Source organism: Pristis pectinata, chromosome 4, assembly GCF_009764475.1.
Source record: "Pristis pectinata isolate sPriPec2 chromosome 4, sPriPec2.1.pri, whole genome shotgun sequence".
In the NCBI taxonomy this organism is placed as follows: Eukaryota; Metazoa; Chordata; class Chondrichthyes; order Rhinopristiformes; family Pristidae; genus Pristis; species Pristis pectinata.
In genome coordinates, this window is record NC_067408.1 from 65,575,046 (window position 1) to 65,587,727 (window position 12,682).

General features: G+C 44.4%; 1 protein-coding gene across 8 annotated transcripts in view; it reads right to left on the bottom strand.

The window, feature by feature from the left end:
* The window catches only part of LOC127569882 (RCC1 and BTB domain-containing protein 2-like), a 114,637-nt gene that overhangs the window by 101,416 nt on the left and 539 nt on the right, over window positions 1-12,682 (bottom strand). The window contains exon 1 of one of the 8 annotated variants that reach the window (XM_052014881.1): window positions 11,995-12,109. The exons of the other annotated variants lie outside the window; for them this stretch is intronic. The gene's annotated coding sequence lies outside the window, so the exon portion shown is untranslated. Of the gene's footprint in view, window positions 1-11,994; window positions 12,110-12,682 lie in introns of those variants that run through there. 8 annotated transcript variants of the gene reach the window in all.

Below are 12,682 nucleotides of genomic sequence, written 5' to 3' on the forward strand. Positions count from 1 at the left end.
CGTCTAGGTGCCCCAAAGCTGAGTGAGATTATGTCTGCTGTAGATCTGTTGTGGCGGTAGGCAAACTGCAATGGGTCCAGGTCCTTGCTCAGACAGGAGTTAATTCCAGCCATGACCAACCTCTCAAAACACTTCATCACAGTAGATGTGAGTGCCACCAGGTGATAGTTGTTGAGGCAGCTCACCCTGCTCTTCTTGGGCACCAGTATGATTGATGCCCTTTTGAAGCAGGTGGGAACCTCTGACTGCAGCAGTGAGAGGTTGAAGATGTCCTTGAACACCCCATCCAGATTTTCAGTACCCTGCCAGGTATACCATTGGGGCCTGATGCCTTGCAAGGGTTCACCCTCTTGAAGGATGTTCTGATGTCAGCCTCCAAGACAGATCAGAGGGTCATCAGATGCTGTGGGGATTCACACAGGTGCAGAGTTATTCTCCCTCTCTAAACGTGCATAAAAGGGATTAAACTCATCAGGGAGTGAAGCATCACTGCCATTTATGCCAGTAGGTTTCGCCTTATAGGAAGTAATGGCATGCAAACCCTGCCACAGCTGTAGTGCATCTGATTGCATCTCTAACTTCACACAGAGTTGCCTTTTTGCTCTCACCGTGGCCTTCCATTGGTCTTACCTGGACTTCTTGTAGGGTTCTGGTTCACCAGTCTTGAACACCACAGGTCTAGCCTTCAGCAAACTACAAATTTCCTGGCATATTCTCAAAGGCACACACTCATCCATGCAGGACTTGAAGTTTGTGACAGCTGTGGCATATTCATACGGATCCAAAAGATGAATACCTGAATATGGTGCAGTCCATCAATTCAAAGCAGTCCTGTAAACACTCCTCCACCTCCCTTGATCATACTTTCGCTGTCCTCAGTCTCTACCTCTGCCAGGAGTAGAAGTACAGCCAGGTGATCGGACAAAGTGTGAAATATAAAAGCAGATTGAGTCATACAGCATGAAAACAGGCCCTTCAGCCCAACTTGTCCATGCCAACTGTTGCCCAGTGAGCTAGTCCCATCTGACCCATTTGGCCCATAGCCCTCTAAACCTCTCCTATCCATGTACTTATCTGGATGGCTTTAAATGTTGCTAATGTGCCCACCATAACCTGTATTTCTGGCAGCTCTTTCCAAATACACACCACCTTTTCTGTGAAGAAGCTGCCCAGATGCCCCTTTTAAATCTCTCACCTCTGATCTTAAACCTATGCCCTCTTGTTTTTAGCACCCCCTCCCTGCAAAAAAGGCCACGTGCTTTCATCCTGTCTACGCCCCTCATGATCTTATATACTTCTGTCAGGTCACCCCTCAATCTCCTACATTCCAGGGAATAAAGTTCAAGTCTACGCAACCTCTCCTTGTAACTCAGGCCCCCAAGTCCAGGTTACATCCAGGTAAATCTTTTCTGCACTCTTTCTAGTTTAATAATATCTTTCCTATAACAGGCTGACCAAAACTATACACAATACTCCAAGTGCAGCCTCACCAACATCTTATATAATTGTAATAACTTCCCAACTCCTGTACTCAGTGCCCTAATTGATGAAAGCCAGCATGCCAAATGTCTTCTTCACCACCCTGTCTACCTGTGACACCACTTTCAGTGAACTATGCATTAGCACTCTGTTCCATAACACTCCCCAGGACCCTACCATCCACTGTACAAGTCCTACCCTGGTTTGATCTCCCCAAATGCAAGACCTCACATTTATCTGGACTGAAAGCCATTTGCCAATCCTCAGCCCACATGCCTAGCTGATCAAGATCCCAGTGTGATTTTTCATAACCTTCTACACTACACCACCTATTTTAGTATAATTGGTAAACTTGTACATTCACATCCAAATTGTTTATATAAATTACAAACAACGAAGGTCCCAACACCAACCCATGGCACATCATTAGACAAAAGCCTCCTGTCTGAGAAACAACCCTCGACCATCACCCTCTGCTTCCTACCACTGAGCAAATTATGAATCCAATCCACTATCTCCCCCAGATCACATGCGATCCAACCTTCCAGACTAGCCTGCCATGAGGGACCTTGTCAAAGGCCTTGCTAAAGTCCATATAGACAGCATCCACTGCCCTACCCTCATCTACCCTCTTGGTTACCTCCTTGGAGGGCTTTCTTGGAGAAGAACTCCAAGAGATTTGTCAGACATGACTTGCCACACAAAGCCATGCTGACTGTCCCGAATCAGACCCTGCCTCTCCAAATGTTGGTAGATCCTGTCCCTCAGAATCCCCTCCAGCAATTTACCCACCCCCAATGAAGGACTCACTGGCCAGTAGTTTCCTGGCTTCTTTTTGCTACCCTTTTAAAACAATGGTACCACATTAGCTACTCTCCAGTCCTCCAGGACCTCACCTGTGGCCAGAAACGAAACCAAAATTTCTGCAAGGGCCTCCACAATTTCTTCTCTAGCTTCCCACAAGGTCCGAGAATGCACCAGGTCAGGCCCTGGGAATTTATCCACCTTAATGCACTTTAAGGCCTCCAATATCTCCTCCTTGATAATTTGTATATGGTCCAAGACAACACCACTCATTTCACCTATTTCCTTAACTTCCATCATTTTCTCCACAGTAAAAACTGAAGAGAAATATTCATTAAAAATCTCACCCATTTCCTTTGGTTCCACACACAGATGGCCATGCTGATCTTTAACAAGACTTATTCTCTCCCCAGCCACCTTTTAATGTGCCCATAGAATCTCTTGGGATTTTGATTCACCTTGCCTGCCAGATCCTTCTCATCTCTTCTTTTTGCCCTCCTAACTTCTCTTAAATGCTTTCTTGTAGTCATCTAGAGATTCGCTAGTTCCCAATTGCTTATGCACAGTGTATGCCTCATCCATTTTCTTAACCAGAGCTTCAATATTTCTCATCAACCAAGGTTCCCTAAACCTGTGGGCTTGCCCTTCACCCTAATAGGAACGTGCAGGCCCTGAACTCTTGACACAGTTTTGAAGGCCTCCCACGTGGCAGACGCTCCTTTCCCTGCAAACAATCTTGCCCAATCAATCACTGCAAGATCCCACCTAATGGCTCCAAAATTTGCTCTGCCCTAGTTCAGGACCTTAACCTGTGAACCGGTCATAGCCTTCTCCATAACTATTGTAAAACTGATAGAATTATGGTCACTGGACCCAAAGTGCTCATCGACAGACACTTCCTCCACTTGCCCTACCTCATTCCCCAAGAGGTTTAGTGTTGTACCTTCTCTAGTAGATCCCTCTGTATATTGATAAAGGAAACTTTCTTGGACACATTTCACAAATTCTACTCTGTCCAAGCCTGTTACACTATGGTTGGCCCAGTCAATATCAGGGAAGTTAAAATCTCCCACTAATTCTACCCTATTATGTTTATAACTAGCTGCAATCTCTCTACATATCTGCTCCTCTGATTCCTGCTGTCTACTGGGGGGTTTACAATATAATTCCAGAGTGACCATCTCCAGCTTGTTTCTAAGTTCTACCCATATGGCCTCACGGGATGATTCCCCCAAGAACATTATCTCTAAGGACCATTGTTATGTCCTGTTCTATCAAGAAGGCAACTACCCCTCCTCTCTTACCTGCACCTCTGTCACACATATATGTATCCTGGAACATTGAGCTGCCCAACCTGACCTTCCCTCAGCCATGTTTTTGTTAAGGCTATGATATCCAAGTCCCCAGAGCTAATCCATGCCCTGAGTTCATCTGCTTTACCTGCCAAGCCTCTTGCATTGAAATAAATGCAATTTAAACCAATGGTCTTTCCTCTCCCTTTACTGTGCTCCTGTCTGTCCTGTCCTAAACTTGCTCTCATTGGCTACAGTATTATCCCGTATTTCTCATTAGCCACTCTACTGCTCAGGGCCCCACCCCCCGCCACTCTAGTTTAAACCTCCCAAGCAGCACTGGCAAACCTCCCAGCCAGACTATTGGTCCCCCTCCAGTTCAGGTGCAACCCGTCTCCCTTGTACAGATCACCACTACCCCAATAGATATTCTAATAATAAAGAATATGAATCCTTCCCCCCACCATTTCCTCAGCCACACATTCATCTGAGCTATCTTTCTATTTCTATGCTCACTAGCACCTGGCACTGGGAGTAATCCAGAGATTACTACCCTTGATGTCCTGCTTTTTAAAGTTTTCTTCTAACTCCCTATATTCACTGCGCGGGACCTCATCCTTCTTTCTACCTATGTTGGTGATACCGACATGCACCAAGACCGCTGGCTGTTTACCCTCCCCCTTGAGAATGTTCTGCAGCCACTTTGAGATGTCCCTGGCCCTGGAACCTGGGAGGCAACACATGATTCCGGCATCTCTTTTACGACCACAGAATCTCCTGTCTGTCCCCCCCAATATCAAGTCTCCTATCACTACCATCCTGCCTGGTTTCTCCCTTACCCATTGAGCCTCAGAGCTGGTCTCAGTGCCACCAACTTGGCTACTGCTGCTGTGCACAGAAAGGTCATCCCCCCAGCCATATCCAAAAGGGTATACTTGTTGCTGAGGGGAACAGCCACAGGGGGACCCTGCACTGTGTCTCTTCCTCTTACCTCTTAGCGGTCACCCAACAATCTGCAGCCAGCTCCTTAGGTGTGACCACCTCAGTAAAGCCCTTGTCTATGATGCTTTCAGCATCCCAGATAACCCTAAGTACGTCCAACTCCATCTCCAGTTTCTTAATGCGGTCAGCCAGAGGCTGCAGCTGGGTGCACTTCCTACAGGCAAAGTCATCAGGGACACTGATAGATGTACGACCTTCTGTAGGTATGTTAAAAGAGAAGATGATTTAAGGCAAATGTGGATCTGTTACAGACTGGGATGGGAGAATCTTTAGTGGGGAATGAATAATGGGCAATTTGCCGATGACACAAAACTAAGTGTCAGGGGTGATAAGAATGCAAAGCTGCTTTATGGGGATTAAACAAGCTGAGAGAGTGCTCAACAAAACTGCAAGTGGAGTAGTGTGGGAAATTTTAACCATTGGTCAATGGTAAGAAATTGGGAAATGTTGATCTTCAAAGATACCTTAGTGCCCTTGTACACTAGTCACTGGAAGCTAACATGCAGATACAGCAGACAATTCGAAAGAGTAAAGTAATAGATATTAAAAAAATGCAGGCACTGGAATCTGAAGCAAACCACAAGTCACTAGAGGAACTCAGCAGCCCATCAGCATCAGTGGAGGGAAATAGACGGTCAACGTTTCAGGTTGAGACAGGAGGGGGGATGCCCAGTTATAGCAGAGTGATTGGGGGGGGAGGGGGTATCCAGAGCCAGCAGTGATACCTGCACAGGCAGGTGAATAAATTATAAAATTAGACAAAGGCAGGATGGAGATAGTAATGTGGGATAATGACATGATAACTGTAGAAGCTAGAAGATAATCAAGTGTGGGGTGTACATAGTGAAGGGCTGCAGAGATGGGATAAAGATATCAAATACAAAGGATGGGAGAGGGGGTTGGATGGGGTGGTATGGATATGGAAGATAGACTGAATGGAAGAACCAGGGAAGGGGAATCTTTCCACCCCATTAGCCTCTGCATTTGGCAGATCATTCTCCGCCATTTCCACCATCTACTCCTTGATCCCACCACCAGATCCATCTTTTCCTCCCCTCCTCTCCTCTCTCAGCATTCCACAGGGACCACTCTTCACAAGTCCCTGGTTCACCCATCGCTCCCCATCCACACTGCCCCCTCCCCAGCAACCGTCAGAGGTGTAATACCTATTCCTACACCTCCCTCACCTTCATCCAGGAACCCTTTCAGTTGAGGCAGAGATTCACATACATTTCCTCCAGCCTGGTCTACTACATCCAGTGCACCCAGTGTGGTCTCCTTTGCAACAGCAAAACTGAGTACAGACTAAGCAATTAGTTTGCCAAACATCTGCACTATGTCCATAATGGCAATCTGGAGCACCCAGTTGCCAGCCACTTTAATTCTCCCAACCACTCTCACACTGACTTTTCCATCATCAGCCTCCCCCACTGTCAGAGCGAGGCCAAACACAGACTTGAGGAATGGCACCTCATATTGCACCTGGGTAGCCTTCAGCCCAATGGCATGAACATTGAGTTCTCCCATTTCAGGTAACTCTCTCCATCCCTTCTTCTGTCCGGACCCTCCTCCCATTCCCCCACCCCCTACATGTTCTTACACTCATTCTATCTTCCATTTCTGTACCATCCCAGCTACCCCCCTCCCCCACCCTGTTTTTGTATCCCATATCAGCAGTCCTTTGTTATTTACCTTCCACACTTGATTATCTTCTAGCTTCTACAGTTATCACTTCACTATCCCACATTCCAGTCTCCATCCTACCTTTGTCCAATTTACTCACCTGCCTATCACTATATGTGCACCTATCATTACTGGCTCTGGATACCCCACCCCCTTCCTCCCCCGTTTCTGCCTCTGCTATAACTGGGCATCCCTTTCTCCTCTCTCTCAGTCCAGATGAAGGATCTCAGCCCAAAACATCGACAATCTAAACATTGCCTTCATCCTGATGACCACCTTCATGTGCGGCTGCAGCAGGGTGTGCGTGGATCCAAAGTACATGGCCACCAAGTGTCACTATGTGCCGAAATTCTACCTGTCCCTGGTGTTGCAGAGGATAAGTCTGGCCCCATTGCTGCAGAACATCCCAGTCAGCTGGATGTTGGCTGCCTGTCCTTTGTAGAAGAGTTCTTCCAAGTAAACATCTTTGACCACAAATCCATCAGGCAGTGGTCATCGCGGAACGTACTGGAGACACTGTGGGACAGGGACACTATGGATTCTGCAGTCCAATCCATCTGGCAGAAAGCTTCACCACCAGATCTGACCAACAAGCACAAAGACCTCACTTGGCTGGTGGTGAGAGGTGCCCTCCCAGTCAGAGCTTTCCCCTACAGACGACATATCGCCCCAATGTACACTGCCATTGGGATGGCTGTGGTGGGGAAGAAACAATCACCCACCTCTGCAGACTGTGGATTTGCTAAGAGGGTGTTGTTACAAACCAGCAACAAAAGAAACACACTGAGTCATGATTCAGTGTTAAAAACTATTTTATTAATCACTACTTATAAGAAAAATAGAAGTAAAAATGTTAGTATGTTAGAAGCAAAAATGTTAAACCTTGAACATTAACCCCAATCTCTCCCCCCCGTCTCTCTCTCTCCCCCCCCGTCTCTCTCTCTCTCCCCCCCCCCCGTCTCTCTCTCTCCCCCCCCCCGTCTCTCTCTCTCTCTCCCCCCCCCCCCCCCCCCCCCCGTCTCTCTCTCTGGCAAAGTCCCAAACTCCAAGTCCAGGAATGGTTCTTAAAGTTCAGTTCTGCAAGCCATAAGGTGAAACATAAGCAAAGGCTTCTTCAACAACCACCGTTGTCTGAAGATAAGATGTAGATGTAGAGGACAGAGAGAGTAATTACTAAATGCAAATGTCCCACAATGGAACCCAAACAACACCTCAGTGTTTACTCGGTAGTGACTTCCTCACCCCGAAAAGCATCCGAACCGTGGCCGTCCACATAAATATCTGTTTCCTTCTACAGGTCAGCAACAAAGTGAACTCCACTGGATTACTTCCAATTTCCATACGTGGATTGCAGTGACAGACACAGTTATTGTTTCTCATCCATTGATAGAGAAACTAGCAGGCTGGTGTCTCTCTCCCTTTTTGATTTCAACTGACCTCTTCAACAACATCATTACATCCTTTATCTTCTGTTGACATAAGCACGCCACCCACACACACTACTAACTCTACCTTAAAGGGACATTCACCGAGTCCATAACAGTGTGGAGACAGATGTAAGGGTCCATATCCTGGTTCATCCCCAGCAGCAGCACATCAGAGGACTCTGATCTACAGGCTGGTCTCAGGCACCCATACTGAAAGATGCATCATGTACTGCTGGAAGGTCATCAACTCTGTGAAGGATGCCCTTTGATCTGCCCGAAACTTATTGGTCTTCCAGCACAGCAAGATGTCTGTAGGGGAATGCTGCTGACTGGTACAGTCCAGGCTGCAGGAGTACGTGCTGAAGGATGCACTGCAGCTTGGTGCAGCCAGTGCTAATTCCCTGTGGGGAAGGACAATAGTAGTCTCCTTCCACTACTGCACATGGAGGGGTAGAGTTGGATGGGAATGCCCCTCGAACAAGGGGTATCACCACAGGGAGCCACACAAATGGCATGGGGCTATGTTTATGTTTTTTTTAAAGTTTACACCACTGAATGCAACCATGAATGTAAAGGTTTTTTGCACTGTTTCTTCCTTTCTATATTTTTTTATTATGAATAAAGTATTTTTGAAAATTAAAAAAATTATTTCCCTCCACAGATGCTGACTGGCCTGCTGAGTTACTCCAGCGACTTGTGGTTTGCTTCAGGATAAAATAATATGTTGGCTTCATTGCAGGAGGATTTAAGTACAAGGATAATGATGTCTTACTACAGTTTTATAGAAACCCGGTGAACTCACTAAGAACATTGTGTACACTTTTGGTCTCCTTACTTGAAGAAAGGTATACTTGTTATAGAGCAGCAAAGATTCTCTAGACTGGTTCCAGATGGCAGGTTTGCAGTGAGAGGAGAGACTGAGTAAGGTAGACCTCTTTTCTCCAGAGATTACAAGAATAGGACAGCTTCTATCCTGCTGTTATAAGACTATTGAATGGTCCCCTAGTACAATAAGATGGACTCTTGACCTCAATCTACCTCATTATGGCCTTGCACCTTATTGTCTACTTGCACTGTACTTTCTCTGTAACTGCAACACTTTATTATGCATTCTGTCACTGTTTTCCCTCGTACTACAAGGGCAGTACGGTAGTGTAGCGGTTAGCGTAACGCTATTACAGCACCAGCAACCCGGGTTCAATTCCCGCCGCTGTCTGTAAGGAGTTTGTACATTCTCCCCATGTCTGTGTGGGTTTCCTCTGGGTTCTCTGATTTTCTCCAGTTTTCTCCCACATTCCAAGGATGTATGGGTTAGGAAGTTGTGGGCATGCTATGTTGGTGTCCGGGAGCATGATGACACTTGTGGGCTGCACCCAGAACATTCCCAGTAACACAAAATGATGCATTTCACTATGTGTTTCAATGTACATGTGACTAATAAATAAATCTTATCTACTACCTCAATGCACTGCTGTAATGAAATGATCTGTATGGATTGCATGCAAAACAGTTTTTCACTGTACCCTGGTCTATGTACAGTAACAATAAACAAATTTAATGAATAGGTGACCACCTTGAAATATACACAATTCTTAGAGGGCTTGACATTGGAGGATGTAGGAGGATATTTCCTTTGACTGAGGAGTCTAGAACAGGGCTTACAATCTTAAAGTAAGAAGCAAGCCATTTAAGACTGAAATGAGGAGAGACTTCTTCACTCAGATTGGTGAATCTTTGGAATTCACTTGCACAGAAGGCAGTGAAGGCTTAATCACTGATTACATTTAAAAGAGATTGATAAATTTCTTCAAGTTGGTGGAATCAAGGGATATGGGGATAAAGTGAAAAAATAGTGTGAAGGGAGAAGATTAACTATGACATTGAATGGGTGAGCAGGCTTGAGAGGCCATATGGCCTACTCCTGCTCCTATTTATGGTCATTATGTTCTCATCAGTTCTAGGATGGAGGTCATGGTCTCTCTCCACACAAACTACTGCAAGAGCCTAGAGATGGACTTCTCTGTGCTCCTTGCCATCTCCTGCATTCAGCCAAATAGACTTGATAACAAGGTCACCATTCTTGGTGTGCATCTGTATCAGTCTTATCATTGAAAACTTCCCCATTACTGTTGATAAACAAAATATATATTTGCTGGAAATGTGAAATAAACAGAACTGATTTCACATAACCAGTTTGTTCAGATGCAAAAAGAAAAATCCAATTACCTGAAATTGTTGAACTCAGTGTTAAGTTCTAAGGGCTGCAACATACCCAATTGGAAGATGAGGTGTTGTTCTTTGAGCTTCCATTAGAATTCATTGATACAATATACGAGGCCAAATATAGCGAGATCAGAGTAGGAGTGGAATGGAAAATTAAAGTGACAGGTAACCAGAAGCTCAGGCTTTTACAGATTAAATGAAGATGTTGTGCAAAGTAGTCACCTGATCTATATATTGTATGGTTTCTCCAAACCAAAGATGATACACTTCTGGTTCCCCTCTTCATCTTCACCTACACCCATGCCCCTTTTCACAGTACCTTTCCATGCATCTTCATTAAATATAACACCTTCCCTTTTACCTCTTCCTTTCACATCACTTGGGTACCCAAACACTCCATTCAGATGAAACACTGATTAATCTTATGGTATGGATTGTCTTCCAAGTTCCAGTCTGTCAGCACTGTACTCATATGGCTAAATGGTTCCCAGAAGGGCCCTTTGATCAAGTAGTTGTGATCACAAGGAAGTTTTTTTTTCCATGATCAGTGCAATATTTCCTGGAAACATATGGCTCCCTCATTCTCAGTTTTGCCAGGTACCTTTGCCAGTGTTCTGAAAGAGGGATTTTAGGAGACAAGGATGACGCACTACTTGTATGGTTTCTGGTACCAGTAGATACTAACAGTGTTGCTACAATGACAGCCTCAACACACTAAGGTGCAAGCAGCACAGAATCCTTGCAGGACTGACTTTCAGTCTTAGGTTGAAGGCATTGAGCTAATTGAACCAAGAAAGTCAAAGGTCAACTAATGGTCCAGGCTGCAGATTAGCTTCAAAAAAATTTCACCCTCTTAACACCATCTTATACCTTATTAACAATAGTTAGTAAGAATGTTAATATTTACTCAGCAATCTAATCATTCTGCATATCTGGCTAAGAGGATTGAGGCTGATCATATGCAGCATCTGAGTGAGGAGGTACAACATCTGTTAGAAGCCTTATTCACAGCCCTCAACCTCTCATAAGAGTGCCTTGTTCAGACAGTATGTTATCAAGATTTGGTGAAATTCATCAAGCAGGGGAGATTACCTCAGAGGGATGATGAATCTGGAAGTCAGGTGTATATTCTAGTTACATGCCAGATATGCAAATAGTGTAAACTTAAGAACACTTGCATATTTTGGAGCAATGAGCCACAGCTGATAATTTTTTTTATGTAAAAAGCACTACAGCCCATCTCCATCATGAACTTCCAGCATATTAACGTACTAGAATTCTAATTGGGACTTCTGTTCTTTGCACCACAGGAAGGACATGATTGCATACGAAAGGGTACAGAGGTGATTCACTAAGATACTGCCTGGGATGGAGTGCTTCATTTACAAGGAGAAACCAGATAGTTTTGTTTACCTTGAAACTTTTCCACATAGCAGGAATGTCTAAAACTGGAGGGCATAAATTGAGAATAAGACACAAGAGGTTTAGAAGGGATCTGAGGAGGACTGTTTTCCACTCAGAGGGTGGTTGAAATCTGGAACACACTAAGGGGGAAGGTGGAGGCAGAGACTGTCACAACATTTTAGTAGTATCTAGAGCTAAAATGGACTTTGCTTTTTGTCACAAGTCCATTTGTCACAGTATCTTTCTTTTGCAATCTCTCTGGTTTTCAAATTAGAACAGATTAATATATAACGTCAATGTTTGTACATGTAATACAAAGATCAGGAGACTAATCATGGCATAGATAATCAAAGAAGAAAGTATAAAAAGCTGTAAATCCAACAATCTCTTAGTGAATGAATATAAAATTACATAAAAGAAAGAAAAATCTCAATACAAGAATTGTAAATATATCAAACCAAACTAGACAAAAAAAATTTCAAAAAACCGGACTAAAATTTCTCAGTAGAAACAGAACAATATTATGTCATCAACTCCATTCCTCCAAGTTGAAAGGTTATGTCACAGTGTCAAACAAAGAGCAAGATCACAGAGAACCCAAATGCAGAACACCAGGACAAGACTGGAGTCAGGATGCTTCCTCAGAACCAAACACAGGCAGCAACCTAGAGGAATCTTACCTCAAGGCTCCGAAGCCTCTGAAGCAGAGTCCCAACACAGAAACAGGATATCCTAGTAAAAACAGCAAAACCAGGACTGCTCTAAGCAGCCAGGAGATAACATATACCCAAAAATTAACCAATAGTCTGGCCACCAGTGCTACTGAAACCAGGGTTCTTATACTAGTCTCCTGATGGAACTCAGGTGTGTGTCATGTGATTATTAGTGCATGGAAACCATGTGCTGCACAACAAGGCACCATCAATAGGGCCAAATCGAGGGCCAGCACTTGGAACCATGATACCTTCCTTGTAAAAATTGTGTTTAATTTATATTTTTCTCGTGAATGCTGCTTATATGATGCTATGTGCCTGTGATGCTACTGCAGGTAAGTTTTTCATTGCACCTGTGTGTATATGCACTTGAGCTTAAGACGATAAATTTGACTTTGATTTTGAGGAGCTTTTGAATCACCAAGGCATTGAAGGTTACAGACCACGTGTTGGTAAATGGGATTAGTGCAATTGATAACTTGATGGTCAGCATGAACATGGTGGGCTAAATGGCCTGTTTCTATACTGTATGATTTTATGGCTCATTAAAGGATAAAGAAGCATCAAATGAAGGAATCACTTCAGACATTGTTCAAAGGCTCATCGACAAATATGATACTCGCATGCAAATTCATAGCCAGACAGGATCTTCACG